Genomic DNA, 24,613 nt, shown 5'->3' with positions numbered 1-24,613 from the left:
TTTCCTCAAGCAAGTTCCAAGTATTCCATTTATTTTTTTAAAGGGATTTTAATGGACGTGCTATGAATTTTCAATGAGCTATTTGAAATTTGAGGAAGCTAATTAGGAACACACTTACTTTCTCTTTTTTGAGGGCCAGTAACTCTATGCAAGACTTCCAGCCTAACGTTACTCCCAAGAAAAAACAGAAAGGGGAAAGGAGGTTCTACTTTTATAGACTAATGGACTAGCAATTAAAAAAATTGAATTAAGCATTAACTCAGAAGAGTTGTTTTCAATATATAAATTATTTCTGTTTAGCCTATTGCCAGGTTAATTAAGTAAATCCTTTGGCCTTGATTATAGCCATTAGTAAATGAAAATGTATTTGAATTCACTAATTCTTATGATTTACACTAGGGAATCTATGTCAGTAAATATAATTCCTTTGCTAACAGCTTTCATAAAGTCAGATGTTTTATTTAGAAAAAGTCAGCCTTTATCCATGGAAAACAAAGATTCATTAATTGTCTAATCAATTGTTTGGGCAGATAAATCTCTGGAGTTTCTTGTGGGATTGCCTTAAAAAACAAACCCTATACATTTTCATATTTTCAAAATATGTGAAATCACCTTAGGCTTAGCCAGGGTCTTCCATTTCTTTGCAAGAAGAAAAAGATGAAAAATCTAGAATATTTTCTTCAAGTTGCTTTACTTAATAAAAGCTCAAGGACCAAAGCAATGAAAACAATTCTCAAGATAAATGAATAAATCATGCACAAAAGGAGCACAAGGTAATAAAATATACATAGAAAAAACCTCCACTAAAATAATGATTTGTAATCTATCTTCTGCAGAGTCACACTCATCATTTTATGCCACAGTTATAGTTATAATGAATTAACCTCAGTATAACCTAATATATCCTTTTTGTTTATGTCTTAAAAGTAGTCTTTCCCCATTACTTTGAGCACACTAGCAACAATATACTGGCTGCCTGTTTTAAATCTTCCGCAATTGGTAGCACCATGATTCAGAAATAAATTCTTCGCAACAGTCTCTATGTTCCCTTAAGGACACAGACATTTTTGTTGTTTGCATACTGAAGCTGTGATATGTTGCAAAACAAAACTAAGGTTATTAAATATCTCCTGCCCATTGCCTTCCAGGAAATTTCAATTGCCAGGTGCCTAATTACAGACACATAATCTAAGCTCTATCAAACGTTTGCTCTCTATAAAATGTATCCATAATCATTTCTGTGTGTTCACATTGTGATACAAATACAACCTTAAGAGCAGCAAGAGATGCCTTTATAGAATATTTGGTAGAAAAAGAAAAAAAGAAATACATCAAATTTAAGCCAAGTAAGCTAGAAAAATGGCAAACAGTAGAATCCTAACTATGGCCTAGGAAAGTCCAAACTTTTCCAGGCAAATTTTCTTTACTTTTCGAATCCCATGAACATAAATAATCATATAATTGATGCATTTACCTGATTTATCCAGTAATTAGAAAGCCCAGAGACAAACATGGAGCTGGGAATTTTGTTTTGGGTGGCATACAGTACATTATGTTACCCATTTTTAGACTCTTCATGTCCCCTGATTTCAATTCATTTTTCTACCTGTGGTTTCCCTTTTCTTTAGTTTTTTCAGCATGCATATTTATAGGCTGCCATAAACTCTCCTTCAATGACCCAGAGAACATGTCATTCAAGAAACTAACCAATCAGGAAAAGTGCTATTTATCCCACCAGCCCCATACCCTCCAGAAAGCAACAGAGATCACAGTCTTGGAAAGAGTACTCAATTTTTAAGAATCTAAAGACCAGGGATTTTATTCCATCTTCATAACTCATTAGCCAAGCAACTTTGGTAAAATACTTGGTCGTTCTGGATCTATTTGCTCATGTGCAAACATTATTATTTTGATCTCTACCCTGTCTATGCCTCAAGGCTACAAATATAAATTATGACAATGCATGTGAAACAATTTTGGAAAAAATCAGAAAATTCCATAAAGATGCAGGTTATCAACATAAAAAGTGGTAGACTTTGATTCTCCAGAAAGATAGGATTCAGAAAAGAAATGAAATAATCAGTGATGAATAATGCTGGCTTAAATTGTATGCTAATTTGCAAGATTCCCAGTTAGCCTCCCCTAAGCGTGTTTAAACTCACTGGCAACGATCAAACTGAATGCAATCGACTTACTTCTGGAGGCTGAAGAGTTCCTCACGGCTGTGAAGGAGTCAGCACTCGGCCTGGCTGCTGCAGAAGACGAACGGGGTAAGAGCATCTCCGAAGCTGATTCTGAGGATGGCGTCGGAAGGAAGGGTGCTCGGCCACTACATATCTTCCCAACACCTGGCAGAAGGGTGACAGGGACTCTTCAAAGGAGACAAGCACAAAAAAGCATATCAGAATATGCTTATGAAGCGTCTGTGAGAAATATAGCTGCTGTTAACTGAGTGATCAATTGCAAACTAGATCAGGAATATCACTAAGTAGAATTTAAATAGATTTGCATAATAAGGCTTTGCAGTGGAATGTGCAATATGCTCTGATTCCAATAGATATGTCAGCATTCTGCTTTTCACTTTTGGAAGTTTTCTTATCTCATAACTGAAGATAGGTAAAAAAATTAATGAGACATGGTTCAATTTTCTTTATATTTCAATTAATTCAACTTGCAGGCTAATGTTTAAAAAACTTCGTAAATCAACAAACGTTCCCCATCACCTACTATGTACCAGAGGCACGGTGCTGGGCACATAGCAGAGAACGGAGCTCACAAGCCCTGCCCTCATGCAGCCAAGAGTCCTATGTCATCTTGCCTGTATTTTCTTCAATAGAGAAAATCTATTTCAACACATAAGACTACAGAAGAAATACACAGATGTACCATTTGTATCTTAACTTCATGTCAGAAGATTGCTGATTTCTACCTATTTCTCAGGTTCCATGTCAATCTAAATAGCAATCGACCCAGCTCTGTGAGACTGTATTTAACTTTCTTTCCCTAAGATCTATATAATAGTTCAATTGATATTCAACCACTGTCACTGTTAATGCAGAAATAGGCTGAGCTTTTTAAAATGTTTTCGAAATGCACAAAAGCATTGTAATTTTACTTTGGCTATGACTTATTTTATCTGCAGAAGCAAACATGGGGAATGATACAATTCTGAAGTATAACAATAAAACGCAGAGAGAAGATAATACACCAACGACTCTTTTTTAAAGTGTGAATGATCTTATAAAGCCAAAATTTAAGAGGGTGCTTATAGTGTCCTGAAATATCCAATAATTAGGACTTTTATTTATTTATTTATTTTAATTAACTAATTAATTAATTTATGTATTTATTTTATTTTTTTAAAAGTTCAGCTATTTCCTTAATTAATACTGAATTGACTCAGAAATGCTAAAAAATCAATGCACAGGTTCATGGTAAAGTTGAATAAAAGTAAATTATAGTTTATTTCAAGTTATTTTTATGAATGTGTCAATCAATGCTATTTTTCAAATTTATATTCATTATTAAAGATGTTTATTACAGAGTTAAAGAATAACTCAGACATACCCCCCACACGCGAATCTATGTTAATTGTATGCCAACCACCCTGAGATAGCTATTGTTTTCCTTTGCATTTATTTCATTCCATGAATATTTTAAACTAATTTTTACATTTATATATGCATGATAAAAATACAAGAAATCCAAAAGTAAATCACCCTCCAAAGCAAGATATATCGCCTCAGGAAGAACCAATTTCACGTTTCAGAAATATTTCATCTCAGAAATATTTCATGCATAATAAGCGTGTGTGTGTATGTCGATTTTTATACACATATGAGAATACTCTACCCTGTTTTGCCCTTTTCCTTTCATTTAATACGTCATGGAGCTCATTCCATTTCTGTCTTCTATCACCCACTCATCCATCCTGTCAGTGAATATCTATCACACACACACAACATAATCAGCTCATAAAGTGTCCCAGTTGAAAATTAGAAAGTTTCCAGGATTTTGTTATTATAAAAATGATATTATCCATGTCCATATACAAGCATCCATGCACACACAAGTGAATACATGTCAAATGAATTCCTAAAAGTAAAACGCTTAAGTCAAGAAGCCTCCTCGTTTTTGAAACTGATTATGTTCCCTTCTCTGTAGGAACGAGGTAGTATAAAGCAAGAGCAAATCTGAATTTATAACAATGTTTTATATTATTGTCTTATGCTAGAAAAGCATAAATATCTCTAATTATTATGCTAACAAAAAAGTGGATTGATAATCAACAGTATTTCCAAGTCTTCACTTTAACATAGTAACTGCCACAATCCTATCTAAATTCCAATTCCCCAGAGAAAGTTCTTTTTATGTATGGTTACATCATTTAACAACAATAACATTTTCCTTTTTTTTATAATGTTTTACTAAGCACTTACTATGTGCCAGCTACTAAAAAACAGGTATTAACTGAGTGATCAATCACAAACTAGATCAGGAATATCACTAAGTAAAATTTAAATAGATCTGCATAATAAGGCTTTGCAGTGGAATGCGCAATATGCTCTGATTCCAATAGCTGTGTCAGCATCCTGCTTTTCACTTTTGGAAGTTTTCTTATCTCATAACTGAAGATAGTTAAATCAAAAGAGACATGGTTCAATTTTCCTAAGATTCCCCCAAGAATCAAAGGAGGTAAATACATATTTCTATATACTGCTATAAAAGGCAGGGATAGAGTAGGTGAACTAACCTTGGCAAGCTCATACATCTAGTACCTGGGGCTCTCACCTTGGGCTACCTCACTCTATATTAATCCTCTTATACCTCATGATGCAAGTGTAGATTTCACAAAACCATTATAGGATTCTATATAAAGAAATGCAAATAAGGTGCCATATTTTCTTCTTAGTCTATATATTTTGGTGAGTGCAACGTAAAAATAAGAGATTTTAGACTGAGATTCTAATACTGCAACTTTCCAGTGTGATCTTATAAAGATTTCCTTCTCTTCTTAAGAACATAGTGAAATAAAACATTTTATGAGAATTTCTGATCAGTTCCTTGGTTCCAAATTGTTGCTATGCTGGCCTTCTTCCAGCCTTAGAAAATTTGGCAACTGTTATTGCTTATGTACATGTATTCCCAATAAATATGGTTCCCCCTCTAACAATTATCTTGGATGCCAATACTGAATTCTGAAAGAACTCAGGAAACATGGGCAAAATTCTGGAAGTTATTAGTGAATATCTTCTTAAAAACTGAGAATCATGACCCCTTCCAGGTCCTTCCCCGCTACAACGTACCGTCTTCCCCCTACAACGTCTCTCTAAGTGTACATCAGTTGGCCAAACTTACACTTTGATTTGATCTCACTATCAGTAAGAGCAGGACTTTAAAGTCTTGTGAACCTGGGTTGGAATCATAGCTATGACCATATTACTCAGTTTTCTTTTTTAAAATGAAAAAACAATGTTATAAAAAGTTGAAATTATTTCAAGGCATATTATATCTGAAAGTACCAGTCATGGTGCTTCATTCATTGTAGGTATGCAATAATGTTATTTCCATCAGGAAGTTCTTCCCAAGGCTGCCCTAAGTTTTAACCCACTGGACACTAAGGAAATCCTTGAAATATTTGAAGATAACAGTAACATAATCATAACTATTCCTTTTAATTTAAAGATCCACAGAACTTGAACTATTATGAAGCCATCAAATGGTATCATTAACGATCTTTCTCATGAGGGAAGTATTCTACATTAGTCTTTCATTATATTTACCTTGTGCTGAAAATGATTAAAAATTAAACATTTAGTCGTCCAGTTACTTGATCTACATGATGCAAAAATCCAGCTGTTTTGAAATATGTAAACAAATGAATCATATGGTTTCACTGAAACTCATTCATTCAATCATTCACTATTTAATAATCATATAATAATATATTGTTCGGCATGATATAGCCACGATCTTTAGTGGACTACTCCAGAAATGAGGGTAAAATATAAGAAATCCTATTTTGTTAAGACAAATAACTTGAAAAAATTTGGACCAGAAACATAGGATGAAATTGAAAATTATTTCACATTAATGAGTTTTTTAAAAGCATAAATATTCAGAGGAATTCATATAAATACTATTACTAAAACATGTTGCCTCATCACCAGTACTGCCAAACCTCATCTAAAAATTAAATTAGAGACACTGATTGAATATGGAAATGCACTTATGTTATTGGATAAAAGTGTAGTATCATATGCTCAGCTGTAGGAAAATGTTTACAAATTATTATACACATCCAGGATCACACACATCCAGGATTATACACAATCAGGATTAATTAAACAAATTAATGCATCACTAGAGCATTTATTGCTTAATGTAAATGTCACATTGCAAATGAAAACAACTAATCACTCCTTTCCTCTAACAGCAAGAGTTCAGCAGTTAAATAAAGCATAAATCTCAGGGACCTAAAAATTGTATTACTGCATTGGTAATATCCCGTTAGCAACACAAGAAAATAACTTTAAGTGATGCGGTATTTCAGTTAGTTACAACCCAAGGTGAAGAGCCTTTCTGAGAGGGGCAGAGGCTGGGCGGAGGCGGTATGGGCTTTGTATTGCTTTTTTAAGGAACTAACTCATTCACTAAATATCATAATGACAGTCTAAGTAATGACTTTTCACCATGAAAACAGATACTAAATTACTAACTGATTTTGTGAAGAAACAAAATGCATTATCACAATTTGAGTTTAATTACAAAAATTCTAACTCCTGGATTGTGGTTGCAACATTCTTATACAACAATAAAAGAAATGTAAAATGAAGCTCAAACGAAGATTTTGAGCTAATGAAATATTTTTCATTGTATAACTAATATTTTCTTAAATGATAGTATCAAAAGAATCCAAAATAGTAACAAAAACTACTTCACTATACAAATCCTTCACAAAATAAATTTACTCTGCTAAAAGTTTCCTTGAAATTTCTTTTACTTTCAAAGTTCAGAAAACATTTTTTTCTTCCAAAAGACAATTTTGAGAAGCACGTCTCCACCCCTTGGTGAAGTGACAGAATTTTCCTTTTACTTTTTCCTGTCCTAGCTCATGGTCAGCTCTGACAAGATAACTGTCAGTCCTGCTCTGCTCCTTTGAACACAGGGGAAAATATAATGCAACATTCTTGATACTCTTAGTGGTTCAGCAAAAGTCGGAAGACAAATATGGTCACACTAACCTGCACATCAGTGTGTCACCTTGGTAGTGATCTTTTTCAATTAAAAGAGAATACCAGCAAGTTCTTATTGACACAATGTTTATTTTAACTATGTGTATCTACATAGAGCCTTTCCTTCTCTCCTCGCTCACTCCTTTCTTCTTCCCTGCTTACCTAGTCCCTCCTTCTCCCTCCCTCCGTCTTCAGTGACTTTTACTGATTTAGTTAAAAATTTGTCTCTTAGGGGGCTGGCCGAGTGGTTAAGTTCGCGCGCTCTGCTGCAGGCGGCCCAGTGTTTCGTTGGTTCGAATCCTGGGCGTGGACATGGCACTGCTTGTCAGACCACGCTGAGGCAGCGTCCCACATGCCACAACTAGAAGAACCCACAACGAAGAATACACAACTATGTACCAGGGGGCTTTGGGGAGAAAAAGGAAAAAATAAAATCTTTATAAAAAAAAAAAATTTGTCTCTTAGTTTTAAAATCATTATGATAATGCCTACATCATAGTGTTATTGTGAATGTTATTTCATATTACACGTATGCACACACCTGTGTATGTGAGTAATGCATGCATCCAAATACTGTAATTTACAAAAAAAAGTTTTATGTTTTATGGAAATCAAAAGTCTCTACATTTCAACCTATTTCCACCTGATTTTTGACCTCTTTCCACTCCTTTCTTCAGGGTGCCAACTAAGTTTTATATGAAAAGGAGATGTCAAGTCTTTAACATTAGTGCCCACTGGCACTGGTGCTTGCTGTATACATCAGCCTAGCGGATTCTTAGAGAATAGTAAACCGCCACATCAGCGTCTTCTTCAGACACTTGTATCAGAGGGTTTTACCTCCATCTGACCTCTGCCAATTTTATTCCATGATGCATCAGTTTATTTAGACCCTTGCTATCTGCCAGCTCTCACCTTCCCTCTCTGCCTTCCTCCCACCTTTCCTTCTTCCCTCTCTCCACCTCTCCTCTCCTCTCTCTCACCATCTCTCTTTCTCCTTCTCCCTCAACCTCTCTCTCAATCTCCATTCTCCTTCTTTTCTTCCTTCCTCCCCTCCCTTCTTCCTTCCTTTCCTCCACAACTTCACCTCTTGCAGGTGAAATAAAAAAGAATTTCATAAAGAAACGATGGTACTGTATATCTCCTAAACCTAAGAATTTTAAAAAACCCATTTAAATAGAATTTCAAAACACATATATTATGTACTCTCTTCAGAATTCTGAGTCATGTGGAAATTTGCAGAAGCCCGATCAATTTTTAATATGCAGATGAGAAAGTGCATCCCATTTGTTTATTAATATTCATTATACAAGTAACATTTCTTCTTTGAAATTAAATAAAATAGGTAGGAGTTAGGGATGGGGGAGAGGGGTGGTTGTGGCTATAAAAGGGTGGCAGGAGTTACTGTGGTGACAGAACAGCCCTGTATTTTGACTGTGTTCAACATAACTACATATGTGACAAAATTTAGAAAACTAAATATAAACACACACAAGTATATGTAAAACTGGTATAATATGAATAAATTCAGTGGATGACAGCAATGTCAGTTTCCTGGTTGTGATAAGAGATATTATACCACAGTTATGCAAGATGTTATCACTGGGAGAAACTAGCTGTAGGGCATATAGAGGTCTCTGCATTCTTTCTCACAACTGCATGCAAGTCTACACAAAGGTGCATCACGTGGCTCAGTGTGACCCTTACGAGGCAACAGCTTCAGGCTGCAGTCTCAGTATCCATTAATACAAAAGGAATATCCAAAACATGAAGTTTAAGAATTGCAGTGAATTATGTGGTCCTCATCAAACCACATAGTGTGTCTCACAGGAAAACTAGGAAAAAAAATTAAATCCATTAGTCAATGAAAAGGACTGAACTGCTGCATGCTTTGGGCATGGTGGCGCATCAGAGGCATTACTGTAAGGGACCGGGATCAGAGTGTGCCCCAGGAACACGGTATGCTATAGGATCCAACTGCTGTGTGCCCTGCTGGGCCGACGTTAAGCAGTCTCTACCTGCCCTTGAGTGAAACACTTTCCTTCGTTAGTCATAAAATCAAAGAAAATGTGGATTTCTGATGCTTGGGGAAAGCTAGGTGGTTTAAGAATGGGAGAAAGTGCTTAGTGTGGATGGGAATCATCCTGTGTGTTTTTGTTGCGTTCATTATTGTTTGTTTTTAATTCATTATTTTAAGCTCTGATCAAAATGCCTAATAAATTATATTAAAAATCTACTTAAAATGCATAAATCCAAACAGATGAATCTATGATATAAGTAAATTGAACCTGACACATAAAATATGTCTCTATATGCATAAAGTAGATATTTCTAAAATGCACAATCACATAAGTGTGTATCAGAACATTACATGGGGCCCAGCCCAGTGATTGAGTGATTAAAAGTTCTACGTGCTCCACTTTGGTGGCCCGGGTTCACAGGTTCAGATCCCAGGCACAGACCTACTGAACTCACCAGCCATGCTGTTGAGGCAACCCACATACAAAATAGAGGAAGACTGGCACAGATGTTAGCTCAGGGCTAATCTTCCTCAAGCAAAAAAAAGGAAGAGAATAGGTAACAGATGTTAGCTCAGGGCTAATCTTCCTCAGCCAAAAAAAAAAAAAGAAGAAGAAGAAGAACATTATATAAAAATATATAGCAGAATATATATAAATATCCCCACAGAGGGAGAGAGAAAGAGCACGCTTTATAATGGTCACCATAATAACACTGGACTAAAGGCAGGGAGTTGAACAGGAGGCTGTAAGTCCCAAGCAACTGTTGAGCAATTGTAAATTACATTCACAGTGGGTTAAAAGAAGATTCTGGAGCAATCTCAGACAAACCAAGGACCACCTGGAGATTAGGAGTTGAAACCATTGCAAACATGCTGATAGGCACTAGGGGTGTGGAAAATATCTAGAAGCACAAAGATACCCCTTTGGTAGGGAAGGAAGACTGAAAGCCACGTTTGAACTACAGGGAAGAAAGAAGAAAACGGAGAGAGGTAGTACATTTCGATGTCCCACTAATGATACATCATGTGGTTCACCTCTCCAATTGGCTGAAAAGCTCTTTCAGGTCCAGAAACATCAAATGGATAATTGTATGCCCCACAGCATCAAGCCCACTTACTTACATACAACAGAAACTCATGAAACACAAATTAAAGATTTTTAACTGCAAATAAAGGAAAATTACACACTAAAAAAACTCAGGGAAGTTACATTTCTCTTGAGGAGAAAGTTGCTAAGAGAAAAGATGACTCAAAAAAGAGAAAAACATCCTAAAAGTAAAATCCATGTGATGCAATTAGAAATGATTTTGATGACAAAGAGGTTACTGGAAAGAAAGTTAAAGAAACCATGAAAACTGTAGAGGAGAAATTCTCCATAAGGTGAGATTGTAAAGTGGTATGTATAAAAGACAGAAGGAAGGACGTAGAACCAAAGATGAATATCAAATAGTGTTTGCAAAGCACTTTCAGATACATTATTTCATTAGACAGTAACCCTGCTGTCCTTGGTCTTTTCTTGTTCAGCATTTAACACTGACTTGCAAAAGGACATAAGAAACAGCACTTATTAACTTATTAAATCTGAATCTGTGACCGACACAAAACTGGGATTTAAAAATGTCTCCATAGGCTTAATGGATAGGCCAAGACTGTCAAACTGAAATATAAAAGTGCCAAAGGTAAAGATGCCTAGATTCAGAAACTAAATTCTTAAAAGTGCAGAGTGAGGGATGTCTTTAAAGGCAGTTTCTGTGAAATACACTTAAGGTATTATCTTCAAGATCCTAAAGGTCAACAGTTTCAGGGCTACAATCTCAGCATTCAACAATTGACAAGGAATATCTGGAACAACAAGTTTAAGAGTTGCAGCGAATTATTTGGTCCTTATCAAACCACATCTGGAATACAGTGTGTCTCATTCTGAATTCTGAGAAACACATCTGGATACAGACAAGGAAAGTATGGCCAATCCTAACTGCAAATGAAAAATGGTTGAAAGATAAACTGGAAATTTTATCTTGAGAAAGAGATAAGATACAGAGAAGATATCTTCAAATATCCTTTGTAAGGGGCAGGAGAAGGGGATGTTAACGCCAGAGAACATGATTTGAAATGAAGGACAAGAGTTGCCTGGGTATTTTACTTTTACCTTAAGACATGCTATTTGAACATCCCACGTTAGCATGGTCTGCCCTGGAGGCAGTGGGTTCATTGTTGAAAGGCTCATTCTATATGGCTATCACAGATGACATTCTTGTGTGGGACTTAAGGTTGGAGGAGATGGTCATGAGGATGCCTTCTGATATTAATGTCCTATGGGACTGCCTCTAACAAGGTAGCCAGATTTACGCTGGGCCTTCGTCAAAGGGAAACTGACTTTCCTGCACCCTCAGAGTGTGGCTCTGCTTGGAGCGGCCTCTTTCAAAGTGATGACATAAATAGATACATATATGTCATCACTTAATTCATAATTTTATGAATATTTAAGATTAAATATAAATGAGAAAATTTACTTCATTTCGTAAGACATATCTATAAGCAATTTGTTCCTGCTCCAACACATATGTGTATGTGTGTGAGAGGACACAGTTTTAATTATTTTTTGAATATATTCTTGTTTGTGATTTTCATGTTTCACCAAGGGAACTGTAACTCACTTTATAATTCTACAAACACGTGCATTTGAATTTTACTGTACATGCTATTAGCTCTGTGAACTTCGAGTCTCTGAGCAAGAGCACAATTTGATTTTCTTCTTTAGTAATTACGTGCATTAGCCAAATGGTTCTGCATAGGTGTAACCAAGCTCAGAATAAAATAAAGGCCAATTTTAATATTTTATTTGTATACTTTACCATTTTCAAAGCTTTTTCACACACATGATTTAGTGTGGGCTTCAAAACAGTCTTATGAGGCAGGTGGCACTGTCAGTTGATCTCATTTCCAGGCCCAGATGAAGAAGTCACTTGCACAAGGCCGTGCCGCTATTTGGTGGTGGATAAGAACACACTAGAGAAACTTTAATTTCTTCTAAGCCTTTTTCCAGTCAACTGTGTTTTTGAGCTTTATATAGAAAGTTATTCAGGCACAAGAAACTTCAACAGATCACATCCAGAAAGAGAACTGATAGCACTATAAAGGATGTGAGCAATAAGAAATAAAATGGAAATTTAATTCATAGGAGTCAAATTGGTAAATGATTTATGCACACTTTTTCTAATTCATTTTGGAGGTGACGACAATATATGTTTAAATGTCTCTCAACATATCAAAAATGGATAAGCTGAACAGAAGATATATTGTAATACGGAAATGAAAGGTAGAGAGAGTTTTAAAATGTGCATATAGTCCTATTGATGTTGGCCTGAAGTTACAATTTTTGAAACTATTTTATGTGGTGGTTTTCCCACCTACCACTTCTTAATTATTACAGTAATCTAATAGTAATGAACACTCAAAATTTTCTCATCTAATCAATGAAGTTCTCTTGATTCAAAGTTCTTAATATCCTGGTTCTGTTTGCACTCATACCTCATATTTTATTGTAATTCAATAGTTCACTATCTCTCATCTGCATTAACACAACAGCTACATAAATAGAATCCGTGCTCCTGTCTTATCACAAGATGACGTTCTCCGTATTTTCATTTTGCTGCCACCGTAATGATTCTCTCTATAAAGTGTAAATCAAATTACGTGTCACGTATAAAATTCTAGAACAGCATGCGAGGCCTATGAGCATCTGGCCTCCGCCATCCTTTATGCCCTAAACTCTGTGCACAACAAACCATATACTTTCGAAGACAACTTTAAAATCTTGAATTACACTTGCAAATCCTCAAACTTGCCTTTTAGACATGCAAAGCCTCTGCATAGGCTACTTCTTCAATATGGAATATCCTTATCCCTCATCTTTGCCCAGCTAACACTTTATCTTCCAAATTTAGCTCAAACAACTAAGTGAGACAGGGAAAACATTAAGAATGGGTTACATGATAAAAAATACACTTTAAAAAAAATTATTCTGGCTAATGATGGCCAATGTGGAAGAAAAGAAACCAGTTAGGGGGCAATTTCCATATTCCAGGACATAGATGAGGTTTTTAGAGTAGGATAGCAGCAGGAGCAAAGACAGAACTTAGTACAGATCTGTCTGATGCCAAGCCAGTTATAAACATTGTGCTAGGAAGAACAGCATTTGAAATTTTGACTCTATCACATACTAGCTTTATGATTACGGGAGAGTCATTTTACCTAAGCACCAATTATCTCATCTCATATATTCTACATGAGAATTAAATGAGATCATGTAAGTGAAGAGTTAGCACAAAGGCCTGGAATGCAGCTGGCAGTCAGAGAGGGGGCTTACCTTCGAAAAGTATCAAATCCAGGTGAGAAAGTTTAAAAAGTGGGTCAACACTTCAGATCCTTTATGTTTTTTGTCTGTCTACCCATCTTCTTGGAAGGTTCATGCATTATGTATCTACCTTTCTATTCTCAGAATTCAGCAAAGTACTCCATGCTTACAGGTCACTAAAATGTTTATAACTTTAGTAAACTTAGCCAAAAGTAAGTTTGCAACTGACCAAGGACTTGAAGGGATGAGAGACGCAGTTATGATGTTCAATATTTGTTGGCATGCTAGGAGGCAATGAAGATTTTTATTTATTTTCAAATTATAGAGTTTAATTAGCATTTCAAAGCACTTGTAAAATAAAAGGTAAACATTGGACGACAGCCATTTAAAAACAGTCTATTGCCTTCTATGGTTTTATTTTGTATACATAATACGATAATGAATAGCACTGATAATGTAAAATACATATTTTAAGATTTATTTCTAAAAAAAATCATAATGGGGCTGGCCTGGTGGTGTAGTGGTTAAGCTCATGTGCTCCATTTCAGCAGCTCGGGGTACACCAGTTCAGATCCTGGGCACGGATCTACACACCACTCATCAAGCCATGCTGTGACAGCATCCCACATACAAAATAGAGGAAGATCGGCAGAGGCGTTAGTTCAGGGCAAATCTTCCTCACACACACACACACACACACATGAAAATTGTAATGTTCAAATACCACAGACAGAATTTTGGGCAAAAAGCACTATGGATTTCCTTCTCATATTTTAAGACACAATTTATATCTACTTTGATTTCAGCAATTAAAATTGTTAATACTAATTCTTGCAGAAAACTGTCTTGAAAGTGAATTATTCTTTACTTTCTTGACAATAAAATATTGCCTTCTTAAGCTTTTTCCCTGATAATCATAGATGTTTTAAAATATTTAATATGGTAGTGCCCATATCTGCAGTTTAACTTTCTACAGCTTCAGTTACCACAGTCAACTGCAGTCCAAAAATACTAAATGGAAAATGCTAGAAACAAACAATTCATAAGTGTTAAATTGCATGCCATGCTGAGTAGCGTGATGAAGTCTCACAGGGTCCCGCTCCATCCCTCCCAGCACATTTATCACTCCTTTGACCAGGGTATCATGCTGTATGCGCCACCCGCCCATTAGTCACTTAGTAGCCTTCTCAGTTATCAGTATACTGCTCCAGTATATTGTTATAAACGTTCTATTTTATTATTAGTTATTGCTGTTAGTCTCTTGCTGTGCCTAATTTATAAATTAAACTTTATCAGGGATATGTATATATGGGAAAAAACATAGTATATATAACGTTTGGTACTATCCACGGTTTCAGGTATCTGTTGGGGGGCTTGGAACCTACCCCCTGTGAATAAGGGGGACTACTGTATTCTAACAGCATCGCTAAATATTTAAAAAATGAACATTATACACAGAAGACATTAACTTAGAACTATTCAGTTTAAAACTGGCGTGCAAAAAAACCCCACAAAACTTCAAGTTTAAAAAATCATCTCTTTCATAGAATTATTGAAGATATCAAGAGATGAACAAACAAGCATTTAACAAAAGTTAAGAAATTAATGAAATTACAGAAGTATTTTCACTCAAACTAATATTTTTTTCCCGTACCTAACAATAAACTATTACTGTAAAAAAAATGAGGATATGGGACAGAGTTTTTGATAGTTTGAATGATTAATTGCAATAGGTGAGCTTACTGTTAGAAACCTTCATTCTGGATTTCTAACTGCAATTCAGATTCATTTTTTAAAGATGTTGTATGCGAATAAATAGTTAATTCATGTATTGAGCTGAAAGAGAGTTTTTGGTGGGGTCTTTAGAATTGTTGGTTAGTAAGTTCATTTTAAAAAGGCCTCACAAAAAAACATACTTGATGAATTTTTGATGGAGTCATTAAAGTTACCATTTTTGTCAAAGTGATAAAAATGTCTCTCATCTAAAATGCTCAGACATTCAAGTGAGTTAAGAACATTAGAACCAAGAGACTCATAAAATGTTTTGGCTTCAAGATAGAAGCAAGCTATAAAATTTGGAAACTTTCCCAATCTTATACTGTATACTTGATGAATTCCCTTAATGATGAAGAATTAAGAGAGAAAGTGAAAAGTCTAGAAAAAGACTATAATTCTTAGTTGCAAAGGAAATCTGAGAGTTAATTAAAGGACTTGGAAATGTTTATAAGGATCATGCAATATCTTTCCATCTTGTCTTACTAAAAGATAGATAGGGAATGGGTTTCAATTTGTTTGATTTTTATAATTGGACCTTTTTTGGGTCGCCTTTTGACAGTTATAAACAGAGGTGTGTTTTTCCTTCTTTGAGAGCCTTTGAGTTCATTAAGATGATCTATCTACATGAGGCTCAGACACTGCTAGACGTTCTTGCTGAGTGATTCTCTTCAGTCTTTTTATTTTCCTCTGGATTATAGACTTTTTTTTTAAGCTGTTAGTCTGAACTCTCAGAGAGGTGATTACAGCCATTTTATTTGTGTTCTCTTCAAAAAGAAGCAACGCCGACTAATTTCGTCTGCATGTCCTTTTAGTGAATGCTGACCCTGCAAGTTTATCCAATAAATGTGACTGATGGCAGATTGCCCAAAGTGAGGTGCCGCCCTTTAGGTTTTGTAAAAGCTGTGCACAGTGGAGCAAGACTGCCAACATCATCACCAGAATCTTCCCAGCAAACGAGGACTGACCTGAAAATAAAGATGGGCCTATGTCACTGCAGTGTCACAAAAACAAAGCAGACATGTTACCTGAAATGAAAAAATAAAAGCGCCTTAGGGATGTTCTAATGCAACTGTGTGATTAAATCTAGAAGTAATTCCTAAAGAAGAAAATAAGGAGAAACAAAAATAATTTTTTTGGGAAACAGATCATGGAAAAAATTGCAGAAAAGACCAAAATGAATTTAGATGCTTTTCTTCCAAAAGGCCTGTCATATTCTCAATAAACCCTAAATGTTACAAGGAGCTCCTTTCAAAACATCCTGAAAAATGGTCTGAGTGATTCTTAACACAGAGATCCTGAAAAATAAAGCTACTGAATGGGAGTAAATATTTGCAAACCATATATGTGATAAGGGGTTAATATCCAAAAAACGTAAAGAATTTATACAAATCACCAGCAAAAAAACAAACAATCCAATCAAAAAAATGAGGAGATGCTCTGAATAGACATTTTCCAAAGAAGATATACAAATAGCCAACAGGCACATGAAAAGATGCTCAACTTCACTAATCATCAGGGAAATGCAAATCAAAGCCACAGTGAGATATGACCTCACACTTGTTAGAATTGCTATTATCAAAAAGACAAGAGATAACTTTTGGTGAGGCTGTGGAGAAAAGGGAGCTCTTGTACACCACGGCAAGAACGTAAATTGGTGCACCCGCTATGAAAAACAGTATGGAGGGTCATCACAAAATTAAAAATAAAACTACCATATGGGGGCCAGCCCGGTGGCACAGCCGTTAAGTTCATCTACTCTGCTTCGGTGGCCCAGGGTTTGCAGGTTCAGATCCTGAGTGTGGACCTACATACCACTCATCAAGCCATGCTGTTGTGCCATCTCACATACAAAATGAAGGAAGATTGGCACAAATGTCAGCTCAGGGACAACCTTCCTCAAGCAAAAAGAGGAAGATTTGTAACAGATGTTAGCTCAGCACCAATCTTCCTCACAGAAAAAAAAAAAAAAAAGGCCAGCCCCATGGCCAAGTGATTAAAGTTCCATGTGCTCTGCTTTGGCAGCCTGGGGTTTGCAGGTTCAGATTCTGGGTGTGGACCTGCTCCACTCATCAGCCATGCTGTGGAGGCATCCCACATACAAAGTAGAGGAAGACTGGCAGAGACATTAGCTCAGGGCCAATCTTCCTCACAAAAAAAAATAAATAAATAAATAAATAAAAGAAGTTTGGTGATTGTAAAAGGCCAGTGGAAGTTCCATTTTCAACTGAAAGAGCCTTACCTGGACAGAAGCCCTCAGTAATCAAATGCTGCATAGGTATTATAAAATATCAAGATATTATGACCCTGTCCTGGGACACCATTCAAGTTTAAGGGTAAGATACAGAAAAGAACCGGTGAAAAGACTGAAAGTCAAATAATTTTATATAAAAATGTTAAGCTATACATACAATTACAACCTCTTATTTATTCACATTAATACTATATGCACATATTGCTCTGGCAAACATCACATTGATTTAGTCTCTTTACTGAAAATTTATCAACTAAGTATTAAAATACCACCCATATTACTATACGTACATACTTACACAGTTTAACAGTTCAACTACAATGCATAATATGCTTTATACTTTTGAACCTCATGTAAAGGAGTTTCCACAATGGAATAATCTAACGAAGGAAAAGATGGTGTGCCAAAATCTAAAACGCCTTTGAAAGATAAGTGACTGATTATCACAATGGCCATTAAAAAGACAAAAGAGTAGGAAAAACAAATGAACCTTTATTTAGGTTGTGGAGAAAGTCTGACTAAGTAGAGAGACTATTGCTCATATACAATTACAGGGGCACATCAGGCTTCAATTTTAACATCACAATGCCTCTATGGAAATTCACGCATTATAAATATTCTTCCAGTTATTATTTCTAGAATGTTCCTGAAAGGATGCATGTGTGTTACTTGCTCTAATGCACAGTAGCAAGAGTTACATTTCACATAGCATATTTCTTATTTAACAAAGATTGAGTTCCACCAAACTCTTACTTATGAAAGAGGAGTTTGATTGACAGGAAATGGGAAGAAAAAATGCATGTACTTTACAGGAAACACAATCAATGGTGAAAGTTCCATGGAGTCCTGTGAATGATCAGATTTATAAAATGGCATAATTAGGGGCACAGATACTGAAAACAATGACTGAGGGAAGTAAAGACTATACATCCTACTTCTGAGCTCCAAATAGGGACAGTCCTGTAGCCCATAGCAAGCCAAGCTATTTAAGTAATGTGGGCCCATTTTATCTAATTAATGTATTATGATCATCAATCAGACTTCATATTACAGGCTTGGGTTTCTAAGAGTAAACATTTTTTAAATAACTAGATAAAAGCACTACCAAATAAATAACTTATGAGAAATCCCAACCAATGGCATCTTAATTTTCTATTTAAGAGATAAGAGGTCAACACTTTGAATAATAACTTTTTCCAGCATAGGTTTTGGCCTAACATAAGAGAATACAAAAAAATATAAAGTCAAGGAGTTAAGAGCAAATCGTGATTATTCCAGAGAAGAAAAGAGCGTGTATGCAGCGTGCAGAGACCTAGACATTCTATGAAGTAGATCTACGCTTCCTGGAAGATCTTAAAAGATTTTAAAAAGTAAAACAATATGGTTCAATGGAGACTGAGAAATATTATTTGGTCAGAAACTCTCTGAAATAATTACATAGATGTGGCAAGTTATGTGGTAATCCTGGAAAATATTTACCAACTCCTGACAAACATTGTGTTGAGGGTAAGAAAGGTAAAAATTTGAAAAATTTTGTATGTTCTGCTCCTAAAGGTATGACACTGCAACTAAAGAATTAAGGATGACCTCTGGGATTTAGGTTGAGACAGCTGACTAGTTCCCATGCTTCAGGCAGTGGAAAATATCTGGGAAGAGTTAGAAGAGTCAGGAAGAGACCTCACTAGGCCTGACATATCTGCCACACCATTTGTAGGAATGAAACTTGTCAATCAGGACACAGTCAAATGTCAGTTGTCTCCAAACAATAGATGAAGCCGCACAAGCAAACTGGAAGCAGAAAACATGAGTTAAAACGTTGGGCTCCAAAGTGGGAGAGCCCCGGCTTCCTCTGCTGACTCTACCTCTTAACAGCAATGTCACTAAGGAATAATATTAACATCGTTAAGCCTCCAGTTTTCATTCCTAAAATGTAAACACTAATTCTAGGCACCTTGTTAAAGTGATCATAAAACTTAAACAAGAGAAGGAAGATAAGTTTCTATATTTGCCATATAAGTGCTCATTAAAATATCGTAACTACTGGTACCATTATTACTAGAACTACTATCTACTAAAAAATAAGAAAGGAAAAGGACAAGGCCCCAAGGGAAAATATCCTAGTGGTTTTCCACATCAATAAGATCAATAAAAGTAACAATTCAGGATTGATAAAAAAAGAATAATCTGACAAATTGCAGAAAAAATAGGGGAATGTGGTGCTAGAAAATCTACAGGGCCATTGAAAGGTAGTAACTGATTATTGAGATGCGAAATAACAGGGAAAATGAATGAGGCGTTTATCGTGGCTGTGGGGAGAAGATGAGTTGAGAATTGCTATGGTAATCATGTGATGCGTAAACAAGACTATGTATAAAGAGGAAAATTAATAATCATCATATACCATAAATGCCTAAGTTTAGTTTATTATATTGTATATTAATGATAATACATTCCTGAAAATATGCTTACAATTTTAAATTTCTTAACCACATTTACTTGGATGATAGCTACTCTCAACAAAAGAAAGAATAATTTTACAATGTTCTATAAAAAGTAGGTATGCATATTTATTACATTACACAAAGATAAAAGGAAAAACTACTTATATTGCCTATTGTGCTACTTAAAACATATTGTAATTTAATATGTTCCTGTACTGTCAATTAGTATAAGTCAATTCATGTGAACTTATGAACATTATATTTAAAGCCCAAATGTAAATTATTTCAGCCTTCCGTGTAGCATATTAGAATAAATTTTAGCTTAAGGTGCTAGCTAATTGATAATTAAACATAAATGTCTTAATCTGTTTTAAAGGTTTTTAGTTTGCAATTTGGTGGCCTCAAAAGACACACGCTCCAAACTTAAAAGGCTATTTCGATCTTGCTAAATGTGACAAATTAGGTCTTTTAATGTTTTGAAGTCATTCGAACAAAATCTTTAAAAGAAACATCAATTGTTCTTTTAACAGAAGCTGGCATTAGATTTTCTTTTGTTTATTGTGTTGTGGTAAGAACACAACCTGAGATCTGCCCTCTAAGCAGATTTTTACGAGTACGTTGCAGCGTTGTTATCTATAGGCACAGTGTTGTCCATCAGATCTCTACAATTGACTCATCTTGCCCAGCTGAAATTGTATACACGCCCCCGCCCCACCCCTGGCAACCACCATTCTATTCTTTGCTTCCGTGAGTTTGACTAATTTAGATACCTCTGTGAGTGGAATTACACTGTATTTGTTGTTCTGTGACTGGCTTATTTCACTTAGCATATTGTCCTCAAACAGAATCTGCCATTTTTTAACTTGAGTTTTACTAAAAACTTTTAGCAAAGGTTTTCGTTGGTTTATTTTTGTTTTTTGGTTTTTGTTCTGCTTCATTTGGTTTATTTGTCTTTTACCTTCTCTTCCAATACTAAATATATATACATATATTTTATATATATTCTCCTCTAACATTTTATATATATAATATATATAATAAATTCTTAAAGGATAAAAAGGGTAAAATGATTTAAACAATATTTAGCTTTGTCAAAAACAAAAATGTGTGATGAGAGAGAAGAGGGCACAGTTGCCTTAGAGGTAAAGCCAAGGTCCTAGGCTCACTGAGCGAGTGAAGTGATGCCAGGATAAAACTGCAGTGAGGAATAAAGGCTGCATGTGGGTGACTTGGAATAATAGCTCACAGGAATAGGATAACTTCACCAGTAGTTTCTTAAAATACACATATGTATAATAGATATGAAAACACCACACAATGTGACTATGAAAGGATGCTGTAGTCTTGGGAATTTTTCATATTTTTAAAATCACATATTTAAAAAGTTATCAGGGGCTCACCCAGTGACACAGTGGTTAAGTTCACACCCTCTGCTTGGGTGGCCCAGGGTTCGCCTGGGTTTGGATCACAGGTGCAGACACACACAACGCTTATTAAGCCATGCTGTGGCAGGCATCCCATGTATAAAATAGAGGAAGATGGGCACAGACAGCTCAGGGCCAATCATCCTCAGCAAAAAGAGGAATATTTGTGGTGGATTTTAGCTCAGGGCTAATCTTCCTTGGGGTGAAAAAAAAAAAAAAACAGTTATCAGCTTAAAAATAAAAACTACTCACTCCAAAGCTACTACTTTTGCTGAAATGGAAAGTGTTAAATAGAGCAAATACGAGGCTGTATTTCAATAAATAAGTACATCAGCCCGTTGTATGATTTGAGGGTCCAAAGTCCAGACAAGAGTAACACTGAAAAGAAGACATTCAGCAGAGGGCACTCTTGTTGCTTTTCATGTGATGATTAAAAATCGACAAAAGATTCTACTGGCTCATAATTCTGGAAGTCCAGAGGAAGGCAGTTCAGAAAAGTCAGTGAAGATCCTGGCTCTTTCTAGTCTGACATTCTGTGGTCCAGTGCTCAGCTTCAACCAAAGGCTGCTTCCTCCCACATTTTGTGGAATGGCTTCTCGTAGCATTTGCTTCCTCAGTGCTGCCTGCTGCAGGAGAAGTGGCAGGAGCTTCTCTGTCCTCATGAAAACTACCCTCCACCAGTCTTCATGGCCCGACATAGGTCACACGTCCATTCGTAAAGTCGTAGGGGAGTGTCAATCACTACCGTGCTTAGAGCAGGGTTTCTGACCCAGTTGCTAAGGGACAGGCACATTATTATGACTGACTTAGATTAATCAGGGCTGAACTGTGGAGCTCTGGCCAATCACCTCAAAGGCTCTGCAATCAGGAAGAGGCGAGATGGATGTGAGGAAATTGACTGTAACGTCTAGTTCACCTGACAAGGGCACCCTTCCCATGCAGATGTGACACGATAAATAATACAAATGATTTGAGTTCCAGAAATTAAGCATTTTATATTTGGATTCTAAAAAGTGTACTGCGCCAGTCCCAGTGGCCTAGTGATTAAGTTTGGCACACTCTGCTTTGGCAGCCAGGTTCGGTTCCCAGGCATGGACCTACACCGCTCATCTGTCAGTGGCCATGCTGTGCCGGCTACCCACATACAAAAAGAAGATTGGCAAAACAGGTTAGCTCAGGGTGAATCTTCAACAACAACAACCACAAAAGTACAATATTGTTAAGTACCTATAAAATATAGGCTTTAAAATAGTCACAATAACTAACATTTTGTCTTTTTTCAGCAAAAGACATATTTCTCTGCTCTTTCTAATTCTTGTCAAACAAATAAAAGGACAGGTACATAACTTGACATTTAACGACATTGTTGGCTAATTTCACTTCTACTAGTGATACATCAAATGGCAAGACAAAGAAGTACATACTCTACAATTACATCCCACAAACATCTTATTGTGAAGCTACTATGTTAGGCATTGAAGTCCAATAAAGTAAATATGGTATTCCTTCTGACAGACGAAGAATCTGAGGCTTAAAAAGGCCAAGTGACTTCTCCAAGGTCACTGAGTTAGTACCAGACAGAGCCAAGACCACAGCCAGCTCTCTCCATATGAGTCCACCAATCTTCCCAGCATATGCACTGCAACACGTCCATGTTTCATCTCTGCCTAACAAGATGCCAAAAGTGGACAGTTTCTGTCTCAGTTTTGGGAGAGGTCACACAAGCTGAGAACAACACAAAAATGACAAGTATCCCCATATTTCACAGTGAAGAGCTGGCCCATGAATGCAGGACTTGAGATATTAGTGACCGAAACCTGTGCGGTGACTTTCAGCCTATCACCTTCTTCCAAGGTAAGTAAGAGGTTTGAGACTAAAGAAATGAGCAGAAAGACTTTCCTTTTGGAGGAATTTGTTTGGAAGAACATGTTGTGGCATGTTCCTTCCTTACATCTCATACAAGAGAGGAGGGATGGATTCCCTCTCTGTCTGGTTGAGTGAGAATCATCAGAGGGATGGCTCCTAGAGATTGACCTGTGCCTCTTAGAAGTTATAGGAGACGTTGAGACTGACACTGGACCGCAGCTTGGAAGATTCTAAAGTAAGAGGCTATATGGCTGGTATTCTGGCTAGAGACATAGAAAGTAGAAAGGGTTATACTTCTGGCAACGATAAGTCAAAAGTCATATTCCCAGCTGATCACATGTGAAAACTTTGGTAGTGAACAAGACTGGGTTTATTTTAGTTCACCCAAATATAGATGATAGACAAATGTCTGAGGCCTGAGACAAGAATCACGCATGGCAACGCAAAGGAAATGCATCATCTCAGTAACAACGAGAGAAACCAACATCTTAGATTAGCTTCCAAAGAATTTCACAAGAAAAGTCAGCTCAGAACATCCACCAAGCCCAGAAAGCACCGAGACCAAAGAACACCGGCACCAAGGAAGCGAAGTTCTTCCTCCTTCCAAGTCTCTTCCTTTTCAGACGTTAGCCTCAGAGTAGAAACCAGGAAACACTGAGTAGGGGAGGAGGAGAAATGCAACTGGAAAAAGAGAAAAAGCTGAACACAATTCCCACTCTGCCTCACTGCAGCTTCTAGCCTGAAATAGGACTGAGTTGTAAGAGGAAAGAAAATTAAATTTAAATGAAAACGAGGCATTGGAAAATTATATTGGGCTGGCCATTTAATTCCTGAAATTAGATTTTTATTGGAACTAAAAGAGCCTGAAAACATTTATATTATCCAACGGCAACTGAAGAAGTTGTGGCACTTGCGTGAGACTCATCCAAATGGAAGGACAACACAGCCCACTCGGGAACTCTAGGAGGAAGGACGAGTTCCTTTACGAGTGCACCCTGCTGGGCACTGCTCTTTCAGCATACCAGTACGATATACCACTGCAATAACAACCACCACCTCGTATCTGACTAAATTACCTTCCAATGGGTATATATGCAGTCACTGGACTTCTTTTTCCATGGAGTATTGAAGTTAAAGAGCTAAAGTTTGAGGATTACAAAGACGAGTTCAAATCTTGATGCTTTCATATTCTAGTTTTGTAATCTTTGATCCCTTCACTTATCATCTTCCGTTTCTTAATGTGTAA

General features: G+C 36.3%; 1 protein-coding gene across 5 annotated transcripts in view; it reads right to left on the bottom strand.

Annotated features, from left to right (window-relative positions):
- Positions 1-24,613, bottom strand: part of LRFN5 (leucine rich repeat and fibronectin type III domain containing 5) — a 249,541-nt gene that overhangs the window by 135,207 nt on the left and 89,721 nt on the right. For all 5 annotated transcript variants that reach the window (XR_011501578.1, XM_070504292.1, XM_070504293.1 and 2 more), the window contains one exon: positions 2,196-2,371. The gene's annotated coding sequence lies outside the window, so the exon portion shown is untranslated. The remainder of the gene's footprint in view (positions 1-2,195; positions 2,372-24,613) is intronic.

The sequence above is a fragment of the Equus asinus genome, chromosome 2, assembly GCF_041296235.1.
Source record: "Equus asinus isolate D_3611 breed Donkey chromosome 2, EquAss-T2T_v2, whole genome shotgun sequence".
In the NCBI taxonomy this organism is placed as follows: domain Eukaryota; kingdom Metazoa; phylum Chordata; class Mammalia; order Perissodactyla; family Equidae; genus Equus; species Equus asinus.
The sequence above is the reverse complement of the archived record's forward strand: the minus strand, read 5'-3'. Positions and strand labels throughout refer to the sequence as shown.